Raw genomic sequence first — 26,853 nt, forward strand, 5'->3', positions numbered from 1 at the left:
GACATAAATGCAAGACCTGAAATGGCAAAATCCCTAGAAGAAAACATATGGGAAAATCTCAACATTGGTTTTGGCAATGATTTTTTAGATATGACACCAAAAGCTTAAGCAATAAAAGCAAATGTCAGTAAGAGGGATTACATCAAACTAAAAAGCTTCTGCACAACAAAAACAATCAACAAAACAAAGAGGCAACATATACGATAGGAGAAAATATTTGCAAATTGTATATCTGATACAGTGTTAATATCCCAAATATGTAAAGAATTCATACAACTCAAAAAAATCTAATTTAAAAATAGCAGAGGAACTGAAAAGACATTTTTCCAGAGAAGACATACATACAGATGGTCAACAGGTACATGAAATGGTACTCAACATTAATAATCAGGGAAATCCAAATCAAAGCCACAATGAGATATCACCTCACATCTGTTAGAATGGCTATCATGAAAAAAACAAGAGATGAAAAGTGTTGACCAGGGTGTGGAGAGAAGGCAATACTTGTGCACTGTTGGTGGAAATATAAATTGGTACAGTCACTATGGAAAAAATATGGAGGTGTCTCAAAAAGTTAAAAATAGAAATAACAATGATCCAGCAATCCCTCTTCTGGGGATATGTCCAAAGAAATCGAAACCAAGATCTTGAAGTGATATCTGCACTCTTGTGTTCAGTGCATTCTCATGTTCAGCATTATTTACAATAGCCAAGATATGGAAACAACCTAATTGTCTACTGATGGGTTAAACGGATAAAGAGAAAATGGATAAAAACATTATATATATACACACACATATTATGCATATATATTATAATGTAATATTTCTCAGCCATAAAAAGAAGGAAATTTTGTCATGTGTGACAGTATCGATTGACCTTGAGGGTATTGTGCTAATTGAAATGAGAAAGACAAGTACTGTATGATCTCATTTGTATGTGGAATCTAAAAAAAGTTGAGCTTATAGAAACAGACAGTAGCATGGCACTTGCCAGGAACTGAGGTGTGAAAGAAATGAAAAGATGGTCAAAGGGTACAAATTTATTTTAAGATGAATAAATTTGGGGGATCTAATATACACCATGGTAACTGTAGTTAACAATACTGTGTTATATACTTGAAAGTTGCTAAAAGAGTAGAACTTAAATGTTCTAAAAAATATAGTAGTTATGCGAGGTGATGGATTATTAACTAACCTTATTATAGTAATCATTTCACAATATGTATGTGTTTCAAATCATCATATGTTACATAATATTGTATGTCAATTATATCTCAATAAAGCTGGAGAAAAAAATAAAGTTTAAGAAATCTGCTCTTCATTAAAAGTTCTCATACTTTTGCTAATATAGATTGGTCAATGAAATCTTACTCAGGTAGCTATCATAACAATTACTAAAGTGAGTCAGGTTTACAATATAGATCTGTAAACTGTTTTCAGTAGAAAACAATTCACATATGTTAAAATGGCCTATATAGGATCTGGCCCAGCCTTCCTATCTAACCTCATCTTCTACCACTATCTCCCTTGCTCACCATCCCAGCCATATTGATCACCTTTCTGTCCATCAATAAACTCAAACTTCTTTTTATGCATGCTGGTAAATCCCTTCCTCCAAGTCTTCATTAGGCTAACTCCTTCCTATCACTTGGGTCTCTGTTCAAATGTAACTTGATCATCATGCATATATTTATTGTCTATCTACTCTACTGGAATGTATGTTCAATAAGAGTAGAAACCAAGTTTGTTTGTGTTGTGAACCAGACACTGGATTCATCTCCAGCATATAATACATGAATAAAGTATCTATTAATAATCAGAATTTTACATTTCCTGATCTTTAAAATCCCTTGATAAAATGTCAGTTTCTGGGTGCCTGGGTGGCTCAGATGGTTAAGCATCTGCCTTCGGTTTGGGTCATGATCCCAGGGTCCTTGGTTTGAGTCCCACATTGGGCTCCCTGCTCGGTTGGGAGCCTACTTTTCTCTCTCCCTCTGCCTGCTGCTCCCCCTTCTTGTGCTCTCTCTCACTCTCTCTCTCTCTCCCTGTCAAATGAATAAATTAAATCTTTAAAAAATATGTCAGTCTCTTGGTTTTTAATCCTGTCACTCATCTTACCTATGTAGTATGATTCTTCACATTTCCATTCTAACTTTCTCTTGTATTCTTTGCTGGAACTTAGCACTAAGGAACAGACTTCATACAAGCTACAGCATTTATGTCTGTTGTTCCCACTTTCCAAGTTTTTGCTACTCTAGGAGAACTCACCTGGAACCTGAAATGTTTACATCATTCAGCTCACTCCATATCTCAAAACTGGAAAGTAAGGCACAATTTACCAGGCACATATTAGGCATATATGGCATCTAGAGAGCATCACTCATAGGCTCTGTCTTTCTAAATATTAAGCTAGGATAGGATAGATTTAGTGACTATCAAGCAAGTTTTACAATATACTACCCAAATCAGAATGAAATAAAAGATTAGTACCCATGTATTTTATGTGACTGTTTGCAGATCTTATACACAGAAGTCAGAATGATAACTTGGACAACTGTCTTTTCTTAAAAATACAATTTATAATTTATTTTTAAATAAAAGTTTTACATATACTTCATATCTACATAAATAAAGAAAAATTTTAATCCCTTGTGCCTCTCTGCCTCTTCCCTTTGCCCAGATATAACAAATTTCAATTCATTTAGCTGCTTCTTTTAGTTTTTTATCTATAAACCTCTTAGTAAAATGATTATAATGCTACTTTTTATTTTTTTTTAATTTAAGTATAGTTGACACACAATGTTACATTAGTTTCAGGCATACAGCATAGTGATTCAACTTCTCTATATATTATGCTATACTCACCACAAGTGTGACTACCATCTATCACCATACAATGGTATTATAATGTAATTGACTATATTCCCTATTCTATGCTTTTTATTCCCATGAATTATTCATTCCATAACTGGAAGTCAGGCAACTTTCTTACAAGTATGCACTCCCCACTCCATTAGTGTGCTGGTCCCACATCTACCATCTTTGTTTCACATTCTCCAAACATTTACTATTGTCCCCTAAATGCTTCCATAGTCTATACATTCAAAAATATTGCCATTTCCTCTTATAATACAACAATATCAAGGAAGCAAAGTAGTGAGCCAAAGACTGACTATGCATTTTAGGAGCTTGGAGAAAACAGAGAAAGTAAGTAGTCTACTGAACTCCTAGTTAGTGTCTTGTAATAATATGTAGAAAAATTTTAATAATGTCATCTCTAAATGGGGCGCCTGGGTGGTGCAGTCAGTTGAGCATCCAACTCTTGGTTTTGGCTCAGGTCGTGATCTCAGGGTCATAAGATTGAGCCCTGCATTGGGTTTCATGCTCAGTGAGGAGTCTGCTTAGGACTCTGTCTCCCTCTCCCTCTGCCCCTCCCCCCTGCTTGCTCTCTTTCTCTCTCTCTGTCAAATAAATAAATAAATCTTTAAAAAAATAATGTCATCCCTAAAAGATAAAGTATCAGAAGGGGTTAATTTATTTTTTTAAGATTTTATTTATTTGTCAGAGAGAAACGTATGTATGTAGTATCTCTTTCCTCATTTACAGTCTTTCTCTCTCTCTCAATCTCTCTCTCATTCTCTGTCTCTCTTTCTCCACTTATTCATTAAAGAAAAAACAAACAAGTACACACATTGATAAGGTTGGCTTTCTGAACAACCTTGCCATTTCTCAAGATAGACAAATGAGAGAGAAAACATTTTTTTTAAGATTTTATTTATTTGACAGAGAGAGCACAAGCAGAGGGAGAGAGAGGTAGAAGCAGGCTCCCTGCTGAGCAAGGAGCTCAATGTGGGACTCAATCCCAGGACCCTGGGATCATGATCCGGGTGGAAGGTAGCCGCTTAACCGACTGAGCCACCCAGGCGTCCCAAGAGAGAAAACATTTATAGAGACTAGTAATAACTACCTTTTAAAATTGTATTTAGACATAACAAGAGTTTGTGTTCTGCTTGATTACTAGCTCTGTGACTTTAAGGAAATCACAACCTCTCTGAACCCATTTCCTAAAATATAAAATGTATAAAGAAAACCACAGTTTCCTAGAATGTAAAATGTAAATGTATAAAAATTTTTAGTTTCCTAAAATATAAAATATAAAATGTATCCATTTTTTTGAATGCTGTAAAGATGAAACAAGATAAAGATAAAGCAAGAAGTATAGTGACTGGCACATAAAAAAGGTAGTTTCCTTTCCCCTTATTATTCTTTCACTTCTATTTGTTTCTTCCTTATTTTTTAAATTTTTAATTTTTTTTATTTGAGTATAGTTGATACACAACGTTATATTAGTTACAGGTGTACAACATTATGATTCAACTTCTCTATAGTTTATGTTATGCTCACCACAACTGTAGCTACCATCTGTCACCATACAATGCCATTACAACAACATTAACTATATTCTCTATGCCATGCCTTTTATTCCTGTGACTTCTTCATTTCATAACTGGAAGCCTGTATCTTTCACTCCTTTTTATTCACTTTGCTCATCCCTCCACCCCACCTTCTCTGTGGTTCTTCAAAGATGTGTATTATGAGATACATATATGCAGAATATATCACTCTTTGTATTTCAAGATGGTGAAGTAGTTAGAAGCATGAGTTTTGAAATCCAACAGATCTAGTTTCCAATTTTAGTTTCTTCACTTAGCTGTGTAACTTGAGTCAGTTGCTTAACCTTTCTAAGATGCAGTTTCCTCATCTATAAATCAAGATGGTAATAGTATCTACTTCTTAGGTTGTTGTTAAATGGGATAAGCAAGTAAAGGACACTGACTGTTCCAATAGCTGAAAGTGCTCAATACATGTTAGCTGTTTTATCCCTATTGTCAATAACATAATTATTGTTATAATTATTAACATTATTTTAGATTGGTGTTTTCTTAACTTCAGGTTGGGAATGAACAAACAACATTTTTATGTAGGTTTCTTTTCAACTATCTTTTATAGACAGTGATTAAAGCACTGTGGAGGAAATATTATTTGGGATGATAAAATCTGTGAAAATGTGAATGAATAATAAGGAAATGTCTCTTCATCAACTGGATAAGTTCTTCTGAGCCTGGCTTACATGAGGCAGACTACATGAAAGACTCTTTTGTAGTCCCTTCTCTCTTCCAAAATAACAGAAGCCAACTCTAATCTAAGAATAAAAGAGTGCTAGGCTTGGAGTCTACCTACCCAAAAACATCACTAAAAATCATGGTACACAGCTGGTTCTATGCAATTCCACTGTTGCCACCACTGGGCACAGATACCTCAGCTTGCCACCAATTATCACCAATTTTGGGAAGTGGATACTACCAATAGAACCATTGCCTCATAGATTAGTTCAGATAATGGGCAGATAAAAAGAACAATCAGCTACTTACATACTAGAGTCTCATCTGGTTATTTTGAATGTTTATTCCTAATGCTTATGCTGGTTTGTTTCCTTCTTTCAATAGCATCCCCTGCCCCCCCACAATCTTAATGGGCCAAGGTGTGCTGAAAAATCCCCTTATCTGTTAATTCATCTTATCCTCTTTTGTCTCGCTAAATATCTACTTCTTTTTTTTTTAAGTAGGCCCCATGTGAGGCTTGAACTCATGACCCCAAGACCAAGACTCACATGCTCTACTGACTGAGCCAGCCAGGTACCCATAAATCTCTACTTTTTTTATATATCTAAGCCACTGAGGCAAATGTAAAACTATGTATTTTGCATGGGACAGTGGCAGCAATGAGCTTCCCCATTAAAATAGCCTAATATTTTTTCTCTCTCTTTAATGAAGATGGATAAATATTATACTGTAGCCTAACAACTTTATTAGCTAAGTGAATTATAGCCCTTTCAGCAGAAGTCAGGTAATAACATAAGGAAAAGGAGCAATGGGTTTAAGGTCACCTTGGTAGGAAATACAGGCAACATCCAATATGGGCATAAGTAATTCATAGTCCCTAATCACAAAGCACCAACCAGAGCAACACATTTTACAGGTGGAGGGAGTAGGATGTGGTAGGCTGCTCTGAACTGAAGTGTGAAATAGATACTGGTCTTCTGGTGCTCCTGAATGCACACAAGGGAATATGCAACTTAGAGACAACACACAGCAAGCCTTTTAAACAGTCATTTAGACTTCAGCAGTAGGAAACACAGTATAAGTGCTGGGTTGTAGTAAGACCATTCTCCTATTGCCGACAGAGCTTGCCTTCATAACTAAAAATCTTTAAAGCCTTCCAAGAGCCCCAGAATTCCATGCACTCATGGCCAATCATCCTGAACTAGAAAGTCCTTAACTGTGCGTTGGCATTTCAAGCTAATAAACTGACTGTCTGATTAAGCAGCCAGAAAATAGGAGGGATGATCTGATTATGTCCAAGGCAGAATTTAACACCCCCAGCAAATCCTACTACTTTTAAGGAATCTATGGAACACAAGGGACCTACCTGATTGCATGTTGAGGAATTTTTCTGATGTGAAAGGAAGTGAGAGGAAGGGAAAGGGTAGTGACTTGCTGTTAGGGGAAACATAAAATTTTACTTAGGAGGCACATAATTTGAAATCATGCCATTTGATTTGACTACATTTCTGTCATTTTAGCCTTTACTAAGGGAAAAAATGGCATTTTCTACAATTTGTTAATCATCAAGAAAAAATTTTAATGATCATCAAGCAATATCATTAGAATATTACAATGAAATTTAGTCTTCCCAGGTGATGGTCATTTGTTGCTCTTTTGAAACTAATAACTAGTTTGTATACTACCTCTTTTCTATGTTCCCAGTATAGCACTGGATATTGTACTGTAGTGGCATGAAGAAAGCTTACTACATACTCTAAATCATTAGTGGAAGTTAAGTTTTAATGAGTTATAAGAGAAAAAAAATCTTTTTTTTCTTAACCTTAACCTCTTCTATCCTCTATATTCCTCTAAACCCTAGTTATAATCTTCCTATATTTTAATTTCTTTTTATTTTATTTTATTTTTTTAAGCTTTGGAACTTTCTTTTTTTTTAATTTTATTTTATTATGTTATGTTAATCACCATACATTACATCATTAGTTTTTGATGTAGTGTTCCATGATTCATTGTTTGCATATAACACCAGTGTTCCATTCAATACATGCCCTCTTTAATAACCATCACCAGGCTAACCTACCCCCCTCCCAGAACCCTCAGTTTGTTTCTCAGAGTCCATAGTCTCTCATTGTTCATCTCTCCCTCCGAATTCACCCCCTTCATTTTTCCCTTCTTACTATCTTCTTCTTCTTCTTCTTTTTTTTTAACATATAATATATTATTTGTTTCAGAGGTACAGGTCTGTGGTTTATCAGTCTTACACAATTCACAGTGCTCCCCATAGCACATACTTTATTTTATTATGTTATGTTAGTCACCATACAATACATCATTAGTTTTTTGATGTAGTGATCCACGATTCATTGTTTTTGCTTAACACCCAGTGCTACATGAAGTAAATGCCCTCCTTAATACCCATCACCGGGCTAACCCATCACCCCCACCCCCCTCCTTTCTAAAACCTGCAGTTTCTTTCTCAGAATCCATAGTCTCTCATGGTTTGTCTCTCCCTCTGATATCCCCCCTTCATTTTTCCCTTCCTTCTCCTAATGTCCTCCATGTTATTCCTTATGTTCCACAAATAAGCGAAACCCTATGATAATTGACTTTCTCTGATTGACTTATTTCACTTAGCATAATCTCCTCCAGTCCCATCCATGTTGATGTAAAAGTTGGGTATTCATCCTTTCATATGGCTGAGTCATATTCCATTGTATATATGGACCACATCTTCTTTATCCATTCATCTGTTGAAGGGCATCTCGGTTCTTTCCACAATTTGGCTATTGTGGACATTGCTGCTATGAACATTGGGGTGCATATGGCCCTTCTTTTCACTACATCTGTGTCTTTGGGGTAAATAGCCAGTAGTGCAATTGCTGGGTCATAGGGTAGCTCTATTTTTAATTTTTTTTTTCTATTTTTAATTTTTTGAGACACCTCCACAGTTTTCCAAAGTGGCTGTACCAACTTGCATTCCCACCAACAGTGTAAGAAGGTTCCCCTTTCTCCATAACCTCTGCAGCATTTGTTGTTTCTTGCCTTGTCAATTTTTGCCATTCTAACTGGTGTAAGGTGGTATCTCAGTGTGGTTTTGATTTGGATTTCCCTGATGGCTAATGATGATGAACAGTTTTTCATATGTCTGCTAGCCATCTGTATGTCTTCTTTAGAGAAGTGTCTGTTCATGTCTTTTGCCCATTATTTCTTTTTTGGGTGTTGAGTTTGAGAAGTTCTTTATAGATCTTGGATACCAGCCCTTTATCTGTAGTGTCATTTGCAAATATCTTCTCCCATTCTGTCAGTTGCCTCTTTGTTTTGTTGACTGTTTCCTTTGCTGTGCAGAAGCTTTTATCTTGATGAAGTCCCAAAAGTTCATTTTTGCTTTTGTTTCACTAGGCTTTGGAGTGGTATCTTGAAAGAAGTTGCTGTGGCTTATGTCAAAGAAGTTACTACCTATGATCTTCTCTAGGATTTTGATGGATTACTGTCTCACACTGAGTTCTTTTATCCATTTTGAGTTTATCTTTGTGTATGGTGTTAGAGAATGGTCGAGTTTCATTCTTCTGCATGTGGCTGTCCAATTTTCCCAGCACCATTTATTGAAGAGACTGTCTTTTTTCCATTGCATATTTTTTCCTGCTTTGTCAAAGATTATTTGACCATAGAGTTGAGGGTCCATATCTGGGCTCTCTATCCTGTTCCATTGCTCTATATGTCTGTTTTTGTGCCATTACCATGCTGTCTTGGTGATCACTTGTAATATCTTGAAATCAGGCAATGTGATGCCCCTAGCATTGTTTTTCTTTTTCAACATTTCCTTGGTGATTTGGGGTCTTTTCTGATTCCATACAAATTTTAGGATTGTTTGTTCCAGCACTTTGAAAAATGTCATTGGAATTTTGATCGGGATGGCATTGAAGGTATAGATTGCTCTGGGTAGCATAGACATTTTAACAATGTTTATTCTTCCGATCCATGAGTGTGGAATGTTTTTCCATCTTTTTGTGTCTTCTTCAATTTCTTTCATGAGTGTTCTGTAGTTCCTAGAGTATAGATCTTTTACCTCTTTGGTTAGGTTTATTCCGAGGTATCTTATGGTTTTTGGTGCTATTGTAAATGGAATCGTTTCTCTAATTTCTCTTCCTACAGTTGCATTGTTAGTGTACAAGAAAGCAACTGATTTCTGTGCATTGGTTTTGTATCCTGCCACACTACTGAATTGCTGGATGAGTTCTAGTAATTTGGGGGGGGGCGGTTTTGGATTTTCCACACAAAGTATCATGTCATCTGTGAAAAGAGAGAGTTTGACTTCTTCCTTGCCAATTTGAATACATTTTATTTCCTTTTGTTGTCTGATTGTTGTTGCTAGGACTTCTAGTACTATGTTGAACAACAGTGGTGAGAGTGGGCATCATTGACGTGTTCCTGATCTTAAGGGAAAGGCTCTCATCTTTTCCCCATTGAGGATGATATATTCGCTGTGGGTTTTTCATAGATGGATTTTATGAGCTTGAGGAATGTTCCCTCTATCCCTATACTCTGAAGAGTTTTAATCAGGAAAGGATGCTCTATTTTGTCAAATGCTTTTTCTACATCAATTGAGAGGACCATATGGCTCTTCTCCCTCCTCTTATTAACATTGATTTGTGAATGTTGAACCACACTTGCATCCTGGGGATATATTGCACTTGGTTGTGGTGGATGATCCTTTTAATGTATTGTTGGATCCTATTAGCTAGATTTTGTTGATAATTTTGGAATCCATATTAATCAGGGATATCAGTCTGAAATTCTCCTTTTTGATGGAGTCTTTGCCTGTTTTGGGGATTAAGGTAATGCTGGCCTCATAGAATGAGTTTGGAAGCTTTCCTTCTGTTTCTATTTTTGGAACAGCTTCAGAAGAATAGGTATTATTTCTTCTTTTAATGTTTGGTAGAATTCCCCAGGAATGCATCCAGCCCTAGCCTCTTGTTTTTTGGGAGGTTTGAATTTCCTCTCTCTCTCTCTCTACCGCCTCAGGGATCCCAGTAATTCTGACATTGGAACGTTTCATGATGTCACTTATTTCTCTGATTCTATTTTCATGGATTTTGAGTTCTTTTTCCCTGGCCTCCTCTTTTTCCTTCTTTCTATCAGTTGGTCTTCTAGATTACTAATTCGTTCTTTTGCCTCACTTACCCTAGATGTTTGATTATCTAGATTAGATTGGATCTCATTGATAGCATTTTTAAGTTCTGCCAATTCAGCTTTCATTTCTGCCCTTAGAGACTCTATGCTGCCATTAATTGATTTCTCCATTCTAGCTATTGTCTTCACAATTGCTACCCTGAATTCCATTTCCAACATCTTGGTTATATCTGTATCCATTTGTAAATCTATGGCAGAAGTTACAGTCTCTGACTCTTTCCTATTTTGGGGGTTCCTCCTCCTAGTCATTCTGTTGAGGGGTGGTTGAGGGAATGTATAGAGTCCAAATTTTTGACCACAACCCAAGCAAGATGCACCTGTTTTCGGGGGACCTTAGGGTTGCTGGCCTCTTGTTCTCCCAACTTGTCTTCTGGGGGAGGGGCATGCCATGCTGTTACTCAGGCAACTCTGGGCAGAGTTGCCCTGCCCCCTGTGGCAGGGGATGAGCTCAGTGAAAACCGGTTTTGGGGGGTTTTTGTTCTCTGGTGGCTTTCCCTGGCAGCCTTTCATGTCTCTTCCAAGAGTAGAGCAGAAGAGATCATTTCCAACCCTCTGCCTCAGAGCGGAGAGATCACAGTCTGTTCTTCAGTGAGCTCTCCAGGCCACACTATCTCCATTTCTGTCTGTGCTGCTATAAACTGCAGTGTCCTAGGTTGTGCACCCCTCAGCAATGTTCCCAGTTCTCACCTCCAGGTTGGGGCACGTCTCTGCCCTTTGTCCTTCTAAAACTGCCAGCCAATCTCAGTTTGCATGCATAGCCCAGCTGCTGCAGGTTTCCATTCAGGGGGCTGCCCTAAAGTCCTTTCTCTGTCGCTACCAGTCTGCGAGTCTCTGCCTTGTCCCCAGCGTGGGAGCTTATTGCTCACCAGTGGTGTAGGATTGCCATTGCTCCCTTCTCCTTCTGTTTATCCTCCAATATGTGCCCACAGAATCACGGCTCTCCACTTCATACCTTGAAACTAACCGCCTGCAATATTCTGTTTGTAGCTATCAAGATCTATCTTCTTATATCTCAGGCTGATTTCGTGGGTGTTCAGAGTGGTCTGGTAGATATCCAGCTCAATTCTGGAGACCAGTTGTAATAGGGTCCCCTATTCCTCCACCATCTTTTCCAGCCCCCCTATATTTTAATTTCTATTGCCACAATCCTGGTCCACATCTTCATTGCAACATTCTCCTTATCTCCAATTTATTCTCATTGGAATTTATTGCTGACATATTTGCCCAAAAAGTACTACAAAATATAGCCCTTATTATGATTTCCTATACTCAGAAATATTCAATAACTCCTTATCACCAATTAAGGTCCACATTCCTTAGTCAAAGTTTTCCATAATTTTGCCTTTGACTATCTGTCTATCCCATCTCCCACAGGATGTTATTTCTAACTCATCCAAACTAAAATAACCACTTTTCTAACACTAATGCATTTTCTCGTATAGAAACTTAGAAGCATGCTGAAAATCTACTCTCAGTGAAGCTTTTTCTCATGCTACTTTCTCTACTTTCTACTTTCTCTACACTCCCATAGCATCCTATTTGCACCACTATTACACCACTAGCACATTATGACTTGTATTAGTTATTAATTTACTCAAAAATATGCTTTAAGCATAGTCATTGATCAGCAACTATTTATTGGATTAATAAGTGAGTCAATGTATTTTCAAAGGTCATTATGCCTATCTTTAAACCAGGTACATGAAGGAGACAGGCTATTTCTCTAATTGGGATGGATCCTAGCACTGGTCTGCAGGGTTACTGAACAATGAGAGGTTATTTTTCCAGGATTGGATATAAAGCTGAAATATTATTAATTTGTATTAATATTTAATATGTGATGAAACATCAGCATTAGTTTGATGAAAACTAGAAAATATGAATCACATTTGAAGATACAGGTATCCTTTCTATTTTTCTCTATTGATAGAGGAACAGTACAGCTAAAATCAGTATTATGAGATATTACAAGTTGAGGCAGGTCTCATGTCACATAAAGTATTTAGGGTTTTCTTTTTCCATTTACTATATGCATAAATATCCCTGGAACTGATTGCATTATAGATATAGAGTTGACAGTTATTCTTTCCATTTATAGAAGATTTCACTTTGAAAATCTATAAATGAGGTATAGGAGTGACTTTTCAAGCAGGCAGCTATAAATTTTATTTTTGCTTTTAAGTTGTATCATTATCAAATACTTTTTTATTTTGCAACTAATAGTCCTTGTGTGATGTATTGCAATGGGAGGGAAAAGGGTCAAAGACATCTGTGCAAAAAACCTGCAAAAACCAAACAATAATGACAAAAACAAACCCACTTGATTTCAGGGCTTAATGTATCTGCTTCCTAAAACTATAGATATCAGACAGTGGCAACACATATGATTCTGTGTGTCTCAATCCAGTTCACCAATAGAAATCATATAACTTTTATTTTTTTAATTAATATACACTCATGTGGAGGATGAGAGATGTGCTCCCATTAAGAGCAAAGGTACTTTTTTTTTCCTTTAGAGCAATTATTTAATATGATAAATTTCTGATGACTTCAAAGTCATAACCTCTGAGAATCAACTATTGGTTATGTATGATGAGTTATTTCTTGCAGTACACCAAAGTACTTATCTTCATATTTCCATTTTGCTATTATCATCATAACGATTATTGAATGCCCATAGCATACATAACATCATATTAAGAAGCAAAAGAGTAGAAATAGGGAAAATTGAATCCATCTAAACTTGTTTTCCTACTCACAAATCTGAAGGAACACAATACCATTGACTGAGACACTGGGATAGGACTTAAAAAAGTGATCCTTTTTAGTGGACCTTTTCTCCTGTTCCCAAACCAAACCCCTGATCTCAACGATCTATGTTTTTCCCCATAGGACTGTATCTATCATGAAAAAAAAAAACAAACATATTTGTAAAGAAGTAATATTCACACCTTTTCTTGGGTAGGTGATTTCATGCACTCCCATATCTTTAATACAACCCATGGATTATTGACTTCCAAATCCAGTCTACTGTATACCTTTCTCCCATGAACTTAAAATTTAGTTTCAACTGCCTACTAAACAGTGCTACTGAATATCCCATGACTACCCCAAACTCACCCAGCATAAACAGAACTCTTTATCTTTCCACACCAAACTTCCTTTTAATCTTGTATTATGTGTTCTATGATATATGTATAGTTGTAAATACAGATAGAGATATGTCATGTATTCAGTTTCCCAAGTTGAAAATCTGACATACCTCATCAGTTAATTATTAAGTCCTATCAAATTTATCTTCTGAATAGCTCTGTAACTGATCCTCTTAGTATTTACCTCCTGTATCTGCAAGGTACTATATTGGATGCTGGAGTGGAGGTAGAAGTGAAAAGAAAAGAAAAAGTTTGAAAAATATATTCTTTTTAAATTATTTTTAATTCTAATGTATTTAATATACAATGTTATATTAGTTTCAAATGTACAGTGTAGTGATTTAGCAATTCTATACATTACGCAGTGCTCATCATGGTAAGTATACTCATTAATACCCATCACCTATTTCACCCATCCCCCATCTACCTCCCCTCTTGTAACCATCAGTTTGATCTCTATAATTAAGAGTCTGATCCATGATTTTTCTGTCTCTATTTTCTTTTGCTCATTTGTTTTATTTCTTAAATTCCACATATGAGTGAAATCATATGATATTTGTCTTTCTCTGACTGACTTATTTTGCTTAGCATAATACTGTCTAGCTCCATCCATGTCATTGCAAATGGCATTCTTTTTTATGGCAGAATAATATTCCATTGTATGTATATACCACTTCTTTATCCTTTCATCAGTCAGTGGACACTTGGACTTCTTCCATAATTTGGCTATTGGAAATAATGCTGCAACAAACATAGCAGTGCCTGTCCCTTTGAATTAATGCTTTTGTATTTTTTGGGTAAATACCCAGTAGTGCAATTACTGGATCATAAAGTAGTTTTATTTTTAACTTTTTGAGCAACCTCCATACTGTTTCCCACAGTAGCTGCACCAGTTTGCATTCCTACCAACAATACACGAGGGTTCCTTTTTCTTCACATCTTCGCCAACACTTGTCATTTCTTGTGTTGTTGATTTTAGCCAATCTGACTGGTGTGAGGTGATATTTCATTGTAGTTTTGATTTGCATTTCCCTGATACTGAGTGACGTTGAGCATCTTTTCATGTGTCTGTTGGCCATCTTTATGACTTCTTTGGAGAAATGTCTGTTCACGTCTTCTGCCATTTTTAATTGGATTATTTGGGGTTTTTTGGTATCGAGTTGTAGAAGTCATTTATATATTTTGGATACTTTTTATCAGATATGTCATTTACAAATATCTTCTCTCATTCAGTAGGTTGTCTTTAGTTTTGTTGGTTGTTTCCTTTGTTGTGCAGATCTTTTTACTTTGATGTAATCCCAATAGTTTATTTTTGCTTTTGTTTCTCTTGCCTCAGGAGATATATCTAAAAAGATGTTGCTATGAGCAATGTCAGAGTAATTACTGCCTGTGCTATTTTCTAGAACTTTTATGGTTTCAGGTCTCACATCTAGGTCATAATCTTTGAGTTTATTTTTGTGTATGGTGTAAGAAAGTGGTCCAGGTTTATTATTCTGCATGCAGCTGTCCAGTAGAAAACAAAATATTTAAAACTGAAAATTTGTCGGGCACGTTCAACTCAATATGTCTAAGATTTGACTCATTTCTCAGTCATTATCTTTTCCTCCACCATCTACTGGCAAAATTTGTTCTTTGAATTATGTTTCCAACCTCATTTATAATTAATGGAACTATAATGATCCAGTAGCCAAGTTAAATAATTCAGAATCCTTTATCAGGTTAAGAAGTTTAAACCTCATCTTGTAGGAGATGGGGAATTATTGAAATATTTTTAAAGAATGACATTATCAGATTTGTTTAAACCATCACTCTGGGCAGTGGTGTGAATAACAGTTTAAAGGGAAAGATTAAAGAGTGAGAGACCTTTAAGAGACTATTGAGCTATTGAGACTATGGTAATAGTCTTGTACAGAAATGATGGGAGCTTGGACTAAGGCAATGCAATGGAAATGAAAATAAGGTTTATTTCACTTGAAAATGTGTATACAGTATTTAAGCTATATGCTATGTTGTCCCATCAAAAATGATTTCCTGAAAAATATTTTGAGTTAATTTTTTAGAAAAATTAAAGTTGATGCTATGCTGGGGCAAAATAACTTATTTTAGGAAGTCCAAAGAGATGATTATGTAGCAGGAAGAAATCTACACTGGGGCAAAATGGAATATTTTAAAGGTTCCAGTAAAAATTGGGTTCAATCCACTGATTCTTTGGAGAATCACTAAGGATCACTTGGTGGGTCAACAACAGCCACATATACACTAGACTTTAGATCAAAGACAAGTGGCACAAATAAAACTAACTTGTAAGTGAGCAAAAGTTCATGGACTTGATAACAATTTTCTATAATGCATGTTCAATGAAAAAAATGGAAAAATTTAGGAAAAGAGTACATATATATAGTTTAGGAAAAAAATAATTCCCTGTTAATGGAAAAGGAATTTTTGTTTCTTAACAGAAATTTTTTGAGCCAAACTTGTAGAGTAGCTAACAATTATATTTTTGCTATGTTTCCAAGTATGTTATAAGAAATTTACACATTTTAACCATTTGCTTTCCATAACAAAAGCTGTAATGTAGATCTAAGCATTATCTTCATTTTATGGAGAAGGAAACTGATATCAGAGCAGTTATGCAACTAACCCAAGGTCAAACACTTCACAGTACATTGCAGAAATTTCCCTCTCACATATAAGGAACTTCTTGCTCTAAGGAGATGGATTTTATAGGGTTCTAACAATAATAACTATCATGTATGGAACAGTAAGTGCATACCAGGCATTGTGCTAAAAATTGCATGGATTTTTTCATTTAATCTCTACAATAATTCTATGAGATTTTTTTATTCCGATTTTACAGATAGGGAAATTGAATCACAAAGACCTTAAAACAATTTTTCAAGGCCATACAGCTGGTAATTGGTTCAGTAGCTAATTAAATTCACGTTTGTTTAAAGTTCACACTCTTAGCCATTATGCTGCACTTCCTTTTTAGCAGTAAGCAGCAGTTCAAAGGTCATCAGACTGAGACATTGATTGGTGAAAGTGCTGCAGAGCTTTTTGTTGACAGTATATATTATAAAAAGTAAGCCAGTCCCCAATTTTGCAGTGGATTTTGAAATCAATAGAAACTTTTACAGAATAAGAATCAAGTTGAAGCACATACCAGAAGAAACTCTAAAGACTGTCTTCTCCTGTCAATTTACATAGAGCCGTGTTGTCTTCAGGATAACCATACACAAACAAAATCCAGCCTAATGGCAAACTTGATATTCAGTCAATTTAATAAAGAAAAAATTAACATTTATCTGGCAATTTTCTTCTTCAGTACTTTCCACAAATTATCACCAGTATCTAATCCAAAAGAATTAGATAAACAATTATACCAAAACTAAAGGAATGATAATAGAAATGGCTTGTGGCTTTTATCCCAGGATTTCAAAGCATATTACAAATATCAATACATCATTCTTCTGAAGTGACAGTATGTTTACATGAAATTAACAGATGGGTAAGCTGAAAGGCAGTTACCTAACTAGAGACCTATGCCCAGGGAACAGATACAGAAATCTTGAGTCCCAGTTCTTATATTCTGCTTCTTTTTTTTTTTTTAAAGATTTTATTTATTTATTTGAGAGAGAGCACATGAGAGGGGGGAGGGCCAGAGGGAGAAGCAGACTCCCTGCCGAGCAGGGAGCCCGATGCGGGACTCGATCCAGGGACTCCAGGATCATGACCTGAGCCGAAGGCAGTCGCTTAACCAACTGAGCCACCCAGGCGCCCGCTTATGTTCTGCTTCTTGCACACCAAATACATCTAGTAACAACCTCATTAATAGTATCGATTTTGTTTTTCTTACTAGCCAAGAAGGTAGATAATAATCACTCTTAGGTAAGATGTCTAAGGATTTCAGTATGCCAAGCATTTTGTAGAATTTAAACTGAGTTTGAAATTTGATGTGATTATATCTCTGGTCTTTTTGTTTAGTGTGTTGAGGTGGGGAGGACATGACTAAAAAAAAAAATATCTGTAGGTGTTTCAGAGAAGGGGATACTATATGTAAGTGACTGTTAGTATATGTGTTTGTATATATATACAGACATGTATATATGTCACTCCAATGTTCTCTTCTATCTACATCATATCATGATAAAAATATTTAACTCTTAGTAAATTACTGTGCAATGCAAAAAAAAATGACTACAAACATTAACTGGTAGTAACTGAAATTGTGAAATCTTCTAACATTATTGGAAATAGCCTACTACAGCAATTATCCTAAACTTCTGTTACACTTAACAGCTTTTATGAGAGCATTAAGGAATGCAACAATCTTTTTGTGTTTGCAGGCATCATTTCATGTTCCAAAGGCTAATCTAGATCTTATGGTTGTTTTTTAAAAGATTTGCAAAAATTGCCCATTGCCAAGTGATTTAGGGACTATGAACACTGTGAAAACAATTATGAAACAATATATTTAAATCATAATAATATGGTGCTTGAAGAGCTATTTATGAATATTAAATGAGATAATGTATTTAAAGGAGCCTAATAGAGTGCCTAGCACATAGTGGAAACTCAAAAGATTAAGTTTATTTTTTTACTTTATACTATGTGACAGAGACTAAGCTATTACCAACCATCTGAAAATTGATGTAGGTAAAGGACATATTTCTATTAATTTTTCTGGAATGAACCAACATTTAATAAGCTATTTTATTTCACTCCTGGAATATGATAGATAGACCCTACAATCTCCTGGGCCATCTTGATTTAAGGGAATGCAGGGAATAACTGTCATTTGTTCCCAACTATATTCATTCCTTTTCAGAAAAAGTGAAGGGAAGTACCTGGATTGGCTGCTATGCATAGACCAGTGAATCTATGAAGACTTGGCTTCAAGATAGATATTAAGACAGTAAATAGATAACAGAATGTGTTTGTGTACTTCTAGAACAAACTTAAACTCTTCCAATCATGACAAGCTGATCCACAGATACAACTTCTTAGTCCTGTTTGCTATAGGTAAGCTGTTCATTGCTGTCTGCTATAGTGAAACTTTCTGTTGGAGGCAAATTTTACTTCAATTCCTGTTTTGGGTACTTTATGTATACTCTACAGATTACTTACAGTTTTTTGACCCGTTGCCTGGATATAACCTCTGCCTTCTTTTTCTCTTGTTCCTGGTTCCATGTCTACTATTAACTTTTGACATCATCCTAACTCCTGGTATTTTATTTTCCTTGGATTCTAATACTCTTAAGATCTATTTATTCTGGTCCTAAACTGTGCTATGCCTCTCCAGTTTTGGTTTACATTCCTATTTCTGGGTTCCACCAAAGGTCAATATGACATGCACTTACCTTGAAATGTAGAAAACAATACAATCCATAAAATGCAATACAGAATCAGACATAATGTGGGTGAAAAAAACTGAAGGATTAGACTGGATTTATAAACTCAGTCTCTATATAAATAAAAAGAAAGATTGCCTCTTTTGGTGGAAAGGATGAAGATTTATCACCTCCATATTCTGAGTTCCTTCATTGCTAGATGCATTATGTCCATACCACCCAATTTGAATATATATTCAATATTCATTATATATAATATATTATATGTAACATATAATATAAAATTGCCTATCAGTAGTGAAGGTATTTTTTTTTTTAAGATTTTATTTATTTGACAGAGAGAGACACAGCGAGAGAGGGAACACAAGCAGGGGGAGCCGGAGAGGGAGAAGCAGGCTTCCTGCAGAGCAGGGAGCCCAATGCGGGGCTCGATCCCAGGACCCTGAGATCAGGACCTGAGCTGAAGGCAGACGCTTAACGACTGAGCCACCCAGGCGCCCCGAGTAGTGAAGGTATTTTTTAAAAATGGTAATTTGTAATCTCATAAAGAAGGAGATGGAAGTCTCCTATTTTGCAGCCTATAAGTTCTTTGTTAATCTTATAATGCAAGATAAGTAATGTCACTGAGAAATAACATCTCAGTAGAAGAGTTTCACATTTCTATATATATACTGTGCATCTTTTCTGCCTGCAGAACTCTATTTGAAGCAAACTGGAAGTGCTGAATTAAAAAGCCTGAAACTGTGTCCTTAATCAACATTCCTGAGATTGCCACTCCTGAGGCAGGAGTATGCCCTTCTTGAGAAAATTTCTTCAACCTGAAATAAAAAGGATTGATTGACAGATTTTCATTTTTTTTTTCCAAAGGGAGATATTTTCCTCTTAGTCATGCATTATTAACCTCCAGACCAAAAGTGCAATGAATGACTGAAAGACCACATAAAATGTGCGTCACCAGAGAGCAGCCTTCTTGAGTCAGCAATTCATTGATCTGTCCATTGGGAAGAACTTTCTAAGAGACATTTAGCTTGGGAAAAAAAAAAAATCCTCAGCCTACCTTTGCTATGTCTTGCAGGATCCTGTGTTCTGAATATATTGCTAATAGTTTTGGAAGTCATTCATTATTTCCTGCATTCCTGAGATTGTTCGATACATTGAAAGTGGAGGAGGGGAAAATATGTAGTAATCATGGCCCTAGAAGCTTGGAGCCTGAGGGGCAGCAATCTGCTTCCTTGGTTTTGTAGTTAAGATTTATTTTTTTCTTGCAGATAAGCAGATTGTCAATCTTCTGTTGCTCAGCTCACATGCCAAGGTCTATTCTGCTTTCATTTATGAGATGTTTCTCAGTGATATCTCTACATTGGTTGTGTCATCCTAAAAGTTGATTTTCCTTAGTGTTCTATTCATCACAGGGGAAATCTTACTACTGCCTTTATCCTGGCACTCAGAAGACAAATGGAAATCATCCAATTCCATTGCATCTAATTCCTAAAAGTTTACCTTTTAAATTCTTTCTAAGGATTCCAACCTAAACTGATGAACCAAAACAAAATTGCAGACTGGCCAAAGGAGGTTTAACTTAATAGATAGTGAATCTCTGGAATGGTATCCTTCCTTCCTCCTTTCTTTCCTTCCTAACTCCCTTTTTTCTTATATTTCTCCCTTTAGCAAACATTAATTATCTCAGGGCCTATGATGTTCCAGGTACTATGGTAGGTATTGAGAGTACAGAAAATAATGAAAAAAGAACCTGAAGCCTTTGTGCTTAGACACTGGCATAACTATTTGAAAGGAAAATACAACTGAATAGGGCACTTACAAATGGATGATGATTGCCTTAGCAAATAAGGGAATAAAAATAAATAGTTGACAGTGTTTAGAATTAAGGTGAAACGTGCCCCTGGGAGAAAGCTCTACATAACAAAACCTAAAAGAGTAAGAACATTGTATGGGATATGAGGTCCAATTGAAATATGCTCAGGAGGCAGCCAGCAACTCATACACCACGAGAGTTTGGCAGTTAAAATAATAAAATCTCAAAGTTGAATTACCTTTAGAGATCATATAAATTTACTAAGTAATGTATAAATTTGTCTTCTTTTGATTCAGCCACTTTATCCAGAAACTATTTATAAGAGTCTCTTTAGTTATCAATTTTTAGAAGAAAAAAAATCCCACTTAAATGGCTCAACCTGAGAATTCCTGAACATTGGGACCCAATTTGAACATAATATAGTCATTCATTTCAACAGATAATATTATGCTGGAAGGAGAATTAGAGGGAGCACTAGGTACACACTTTAGGGGAATTCAAAAATCTTATAGTTTATTAGGAGAGATAAGTCATATATTAAGTTGAATCATGTAAATTCTGCTTATATGAGTAAAAAATGGTTGAATATCAACAATTTCATGTAGTTCAACTTAATACTAAAATACAAGGACACAAAGAAGAAAGCATAACTAACAAATAAGATGCAAAAATAGTACCATTTGATCAGAATAAGGGAGAAAATATTGAGAAGTCAATGAGCAGGGAGGTATGGTCAGGGAGAACAGGTTATAGAAAGCTGTGTTGATAAGGTAGTGTTTTGCCTAGATTTTACAGAACATGGGTAAGAATTTTACATACAGGCAGGGAGGAGCAAGATGGTGAAGGAGGAGGAGACCTAAATTTCGTCTGGGCCCAGGAATTCAGCTGGATAGGTATCAAGCCATTCTGAACACCTACAAACTCAACAGGAGTTCAAAGAAAAGAATAGCAGCAACTCTATGAACAGAAAAGCAACCACTTTCTGGAAGGTAGGACATGCTGAGAACTGAATCTGAGGTGATAATATGGGAAGATAGACTGCAGGGGGAGGGAACCAGCTACCAGCAAGTGATAGAGCAGCAGAGCACAAAATCAGAACTTTTAGAAGTCTGCTCCACTGAGGGACGTTGCTCTAGTGGCTAAGTGGAGGGTGGAACCCTGGCTGGGACAGTGTGGTCTCAGGACCCTCAGGGTCACAGAAAGACCAGGGGTGCCTGAATGTGGCAGAGCTCCCAGGTACCGGAGCGAGGAAGCTGGCTGCAAAGACGGAGCCAAGAAGTGGGCTTTCAGCAAGGGTTGCCATAAACCATGATCTGTGGCAGAGTCAGGCCACTACTCTTCCAGCAGGACCAAACAAGTGGCAGATCCAGGGAGACTCCCCTTCTTCCCCAAGGAGGAGCAGCGTGGGAGCACACTGCAGGAATCTGCTGGGTTTGGAGACTCCAAACGGGGTTGTGTGCCAGAGATAGAAATGCTCATTCACAGGCCAGGTGAGCCCAGAGTGTGGAGGGAGACTGGGGAGACAGGAGTGATTGACTGCTTTTCTCTGAGGGTCACTGAGGAGTGGGGTGCCAAATACTCGGCTCCTCCAGGGCGGAGATTGGGAGGCCACCACTTTTATTATCCTCCAAAGCTGTACCGAATGCTTTCAGGGAACAAAAGCTACCAAGAGCAAACCCGAGCAGATTACATCGTCTGGCCCCTGGCAAGGGTGGGGCAATTCTGCCTCAGGCAAAGACACTTGACAATCACTGCAACAGGCCCTTCCCCCAGAAGATCAGCAAGAACAGCCAGCCAAGACCAAGTTTACCAATCAATGAGAAAGGCAGAACTCCAGCACTAGGGGAATACAGCACATAGGATTCATGGCTTTTTCTCACATGATACTTTAGTCTTTCAAAGTTAATTTTTTAAATTTTCTTTATTTTTTTCTTTTTCTATTTTTTTAATTTCCTTTTTCCCTTTTTCAAACAACATCTTATCAATCCCTTTTTTTAAAATATTTTTTATTTTTTATTTTTAGAGTCATGTTCTATCCCTTTTTTGTAGTTAACCTTATTTTTTGTATGCATATAAGTTGTTCTCTCTTTAAAATTTGGGATACAGTTCCTTCTAACAGACCAAAATATACCCTAAATCTCTACTGTATGGCTTTGTTCAGTCTCCTGCCTGATCACATTCTCTCTCTTTTTTTTCCCTAAATTTCTCTTCTTTCTTTTTTCAACAAACTTCTTATATTATCAATTCCTTTTATAAAATCTTTCATAATTTTCATCTTTACAGTCATATTCCATTCCTTCATCATATTTACTCATTTTTGTACATATATTAGTTTTTCTTTCGTTAAAATTTTAGGATGTAGTTTCTTCTAACAGACCAAAATATGCCCCAAATCTAGTGTGCAACACTGATTTATTCACCAGCCTGATCATATTTGATTGTATTCTTTTTTTTCTTTCTTTCTTTCTTTCCATTTCTTTTCCACCCAGTTTTGGGTCTCTTCAGATTTGTTTAGTGTATATTTTCTGGGGTCCTGGTTACCCTGTTAGCATTTTGCTCTCTCATTCATCTATTCTCCTCTGGACAAAATGACAAGACAGAAAAACTCACCGTGAAGAAAAGAACAGTACCAACTGCCAGGGACCTAATCAATATGGACATTGGGAAGATGTCAGATTTAGAGTTCAGAATGATGATTATAAAGATACTAGATGGGCTTGAAAAAAGCATGGAGGATACTAAAGAATCCCTTTCTGGAAAAATAAAAGAACTAAAATCTAACTAAGTCAAAATAAAAAAAGGCTATTAATGAGGTACAATAAAAAATGGAGGCTCTAACTGCTAGGATAAATGAGGCAGAAGAGAGAATTAGTGATATAGAAGACCAAATGATGGAAAATAAAAAGCTAAGAAAAAGAGAGATAAACAACTACTGGATCATGAGGGCAGAATTCGAAGGATAAGTGATACCATAAGACAAAACAATATTAGAATAATTGGGATCCCAGAAGAAGAAGAAAGAGAGAGGGGCAGAAGGTATATTGGAACAAATTATAGCAGAGGCTTTCCTTAATTTGGGGAAGGAAACAGACATCAAAATCCAGGAGGCACAGAGAATCCCCCTCAAAATCAATAAAAATAAGTCAACACCCAACATCTAATAATAAAACTTACAAGTCTCAGAGACAAAGAGAAAATCCTGAAAGCAGCTCAGAACAAGAGGTTTGTAACCTACAATGGTAGAAACATTAGATTAGCAACAGACCTATCCACAGAGACCTGGCAGGACAGAAAGGACTGGCATGATATATTCAGGACACTAAACAAGAAAAATATGCAGCCAGTAATACTATATCCAGCTAGGCTGTCATTGAAAATAGAAGGAGAGAGAAAAAGCTTCCAGGACAAATAAAAACTGAACAAATTAGCAAACACCAAACCAGCCCTACAAGAAATATTGAAAGGGTCTTCTAAGTGAAGAGAGAGCCTAAAAGTAACATAGACCAGAAGGGAATAGAGACAATATACAGTAACAGTCACCTTACAGGCAATACAGTGGCACTAAATTTATATCTTTCAATAGTTACCCTGAATGTAAATGGGCTAAATGTCCCAATTAAAAGACACAGGGTATCAGATTGGATAAGAAAACATTCCCATCAATATGTTGTCTGCAAGAGACTCATTTTAGACCCAAAGACACTTCCAGATTGAAAGTGAAGGGGTGAAAAACAATTTACCATGATAATGGACATCAAAGAAAAGAAAGCTGGGGTGGTAATTCTTCTATCAGAAAAATTAGATTTAAACCAAAAACTATATTAGGAGATGAGGAAGGACACTACATAATACTTAAAGGATCTATCCAACAAAAAGATCTAACATTTGTAAATGTCTATGCCCCTAATATGGGAGCAGGCAATTTAATAAGCCAGTTAATAACAAAAGAAAAGAAACACATCAGCAACAATACAATAACAGTAGGGGACTTTAACACCCCCCTCACTGAAATGGACAGATCATCTAAGCAAAAGATCAACGAAGAATTAAAGGCTTTAAATGACACACTGGACTAGATGGACTTCACAGATATATTCAGAACATTCCATTCCAAAGCAAGAGATTACACGTTCTTATATAGTGCACATGGAATATTCTCCAGAATAGTTCACATCCTGGCTCACGAATCAGGTCTCAACTGGTACCAAAAGTTTGGGATCATTCCCTGCATATTTTTGGACCAAAATGCTTTGAAACTAGAACTCAATCACAAGAGGAAAGTTGGAAAGAACTCAAGTACATGGAGGCTAAAGAGCATCCTACTAGAGAATGAATGGGTCAACCAGGAAACTAAAGAAGAATTTTAAAAATTAATTGAAACAAATTAAAATGAAAACACAACTGTTCAAAATCTTTGGGATGCAGCAAAGGAGATCCTAAGAGGAAAGTGTATAGCAATACAAGACTTTCTTGAGAAACAAGAAAGGTCTCAAATACACAACCTAAAACTACACCTAAAGAAGCTGGAGAAAGAAGAGCCAATAAAGCCTAAAACCAGCAGGAGAAGAGAAATAATAAAGATCAGATCAGAAATCAATGAAATAGAAACAACAACAACAAAAAAAAAAACAGTAGAAGAGATCAAAGAAACTAGGAGCTGGTTCTTTGAAATAATTGAAAAGATTGATAAACCTCTGGCCAGATTTATCAAAAAGAAAAGAGAAAGGACCCAAATAAATAAAATCATGAATGAAAGGGGAGAAATCACAACCAACGCCAAAGAAATACAACAATTATAAAAACGTATTATGAGCAACTATAAGCCAGCAAATTAGATAATCTGGAAGAAATGGATGCATTCCTAAGATGTTTAAACTACCAAAACTGAACCAAGAAGAAACAGAAAACCTGAACAGACTCATAACCACTAAGGAAATTGAAGCAGTAATCAAAAATCTCCCAACAAACAAGAGCCCAAGGCCAGAAGCCTTCCCAGGGGAATTCTACCAAATATTTCAAGAAGAATTAATACCTATTCTTCTGAAACTGTTCCAAAAAATAGAAATGGAAGGAAAACTTCCAAACTCATTTTATGAGGCCAGCATTATCTTGATCCCCAAACCACAGACCCCATCAAAAAGGAGAATTACAGACCAATATCCTTGATGAACATAGATGTAAAAATTCTCACCAAAATACTAGCCAATAGGATCCAACAGTACATTAAAAGGATTATTCACCATGACCAAGTGGGATTTATCCCTGGGCTGCAAGGTTGGTTCATCATCCACAAATCAATCAATGTGATAGAATATATTAATAAAAGAAAGAACAAGAGCCATATGATCCTCTCAATAGATGCAGAAAAAGCATTTGACAAAGTACAGCATCCTTTCATGATTAAAACTCTTCAGTGTGTAGGGCGCCTGGGTGGCTCAGTTGGTTAAGTGACTGCCTTCAGCTCAGGTCATGATCCCGGAGTCCTGCTATCAAGTCCCACATTGGGCTCCCCCTTCTCTGTGGGGAGCCTGCTTCTCCCTCTGCCTCTGCCTGCCACTCCCCCTGTTGGTGCTCACTGTCTCTGTCAAATAAATAAATAAAATCTTAAAAAAAAAAAAAACAAACTCTTCAGAGTGTAGGGATAGAGGATACACACTTCAATATCATAAAAACCATCTATGAAAGACCCACAGCGAATATCAATCTCAATAGGGAAGAACTAAGAGCTTTTCCCTTAAGGTCAGGAACACGGCAGGGATGCCCACTATCACCACTGCTATTCTACATAGTACTAGAAATCCTAGCCACAGCAATCAGACAACAAAAAGAAATAAAAGGCATCTGAATCAGCAAAGAAGAAGTCAAACTCTCACTCTTTGCAGATGATATGATACTTTATGTGGAAAACCCAAAAGACTCCACCCCAAAACTGCTAGAACTCATACAGGAATCCAGTAAAGGGGCAGGATACAAAATCATTGCACAGAAATCAGTTGCATTTCTATACAGCAACAAAAAGACAGAAGAAAGAGAATTTAAAGAGTCAATCCCATTTACAATTGCACCCAAAACCATAAGATACCTAAGAATAAACCTAACCAAAGAGACAAAGGATCTATACTCAGAGAACTGTAGAATACTCATGAAATAAATTGAGGAAGACACAAAGAAATGGAAAAATGTTCCATGTTCATAGATTGGAAGAACAATATTGTGAAAATG

The sequence above is a fragment of the Mirounga angustirostris genome, unplaced genomic scaffold, assembly GCF_029215605.1.
Source record: "Mirounga angustirostris isolate CCGP_5_RB_7025 unplaced genomic scaffold, mMirAng1.0.hap1 SCAF_11, whole genome shotgun sequence".
Classification (NCBI taxonomy): Eukaryota; Metazoa; Chordata; class Mammalia; order Carnivora; family Phocidae; genus Mirounga; species Mirounga angustirostris.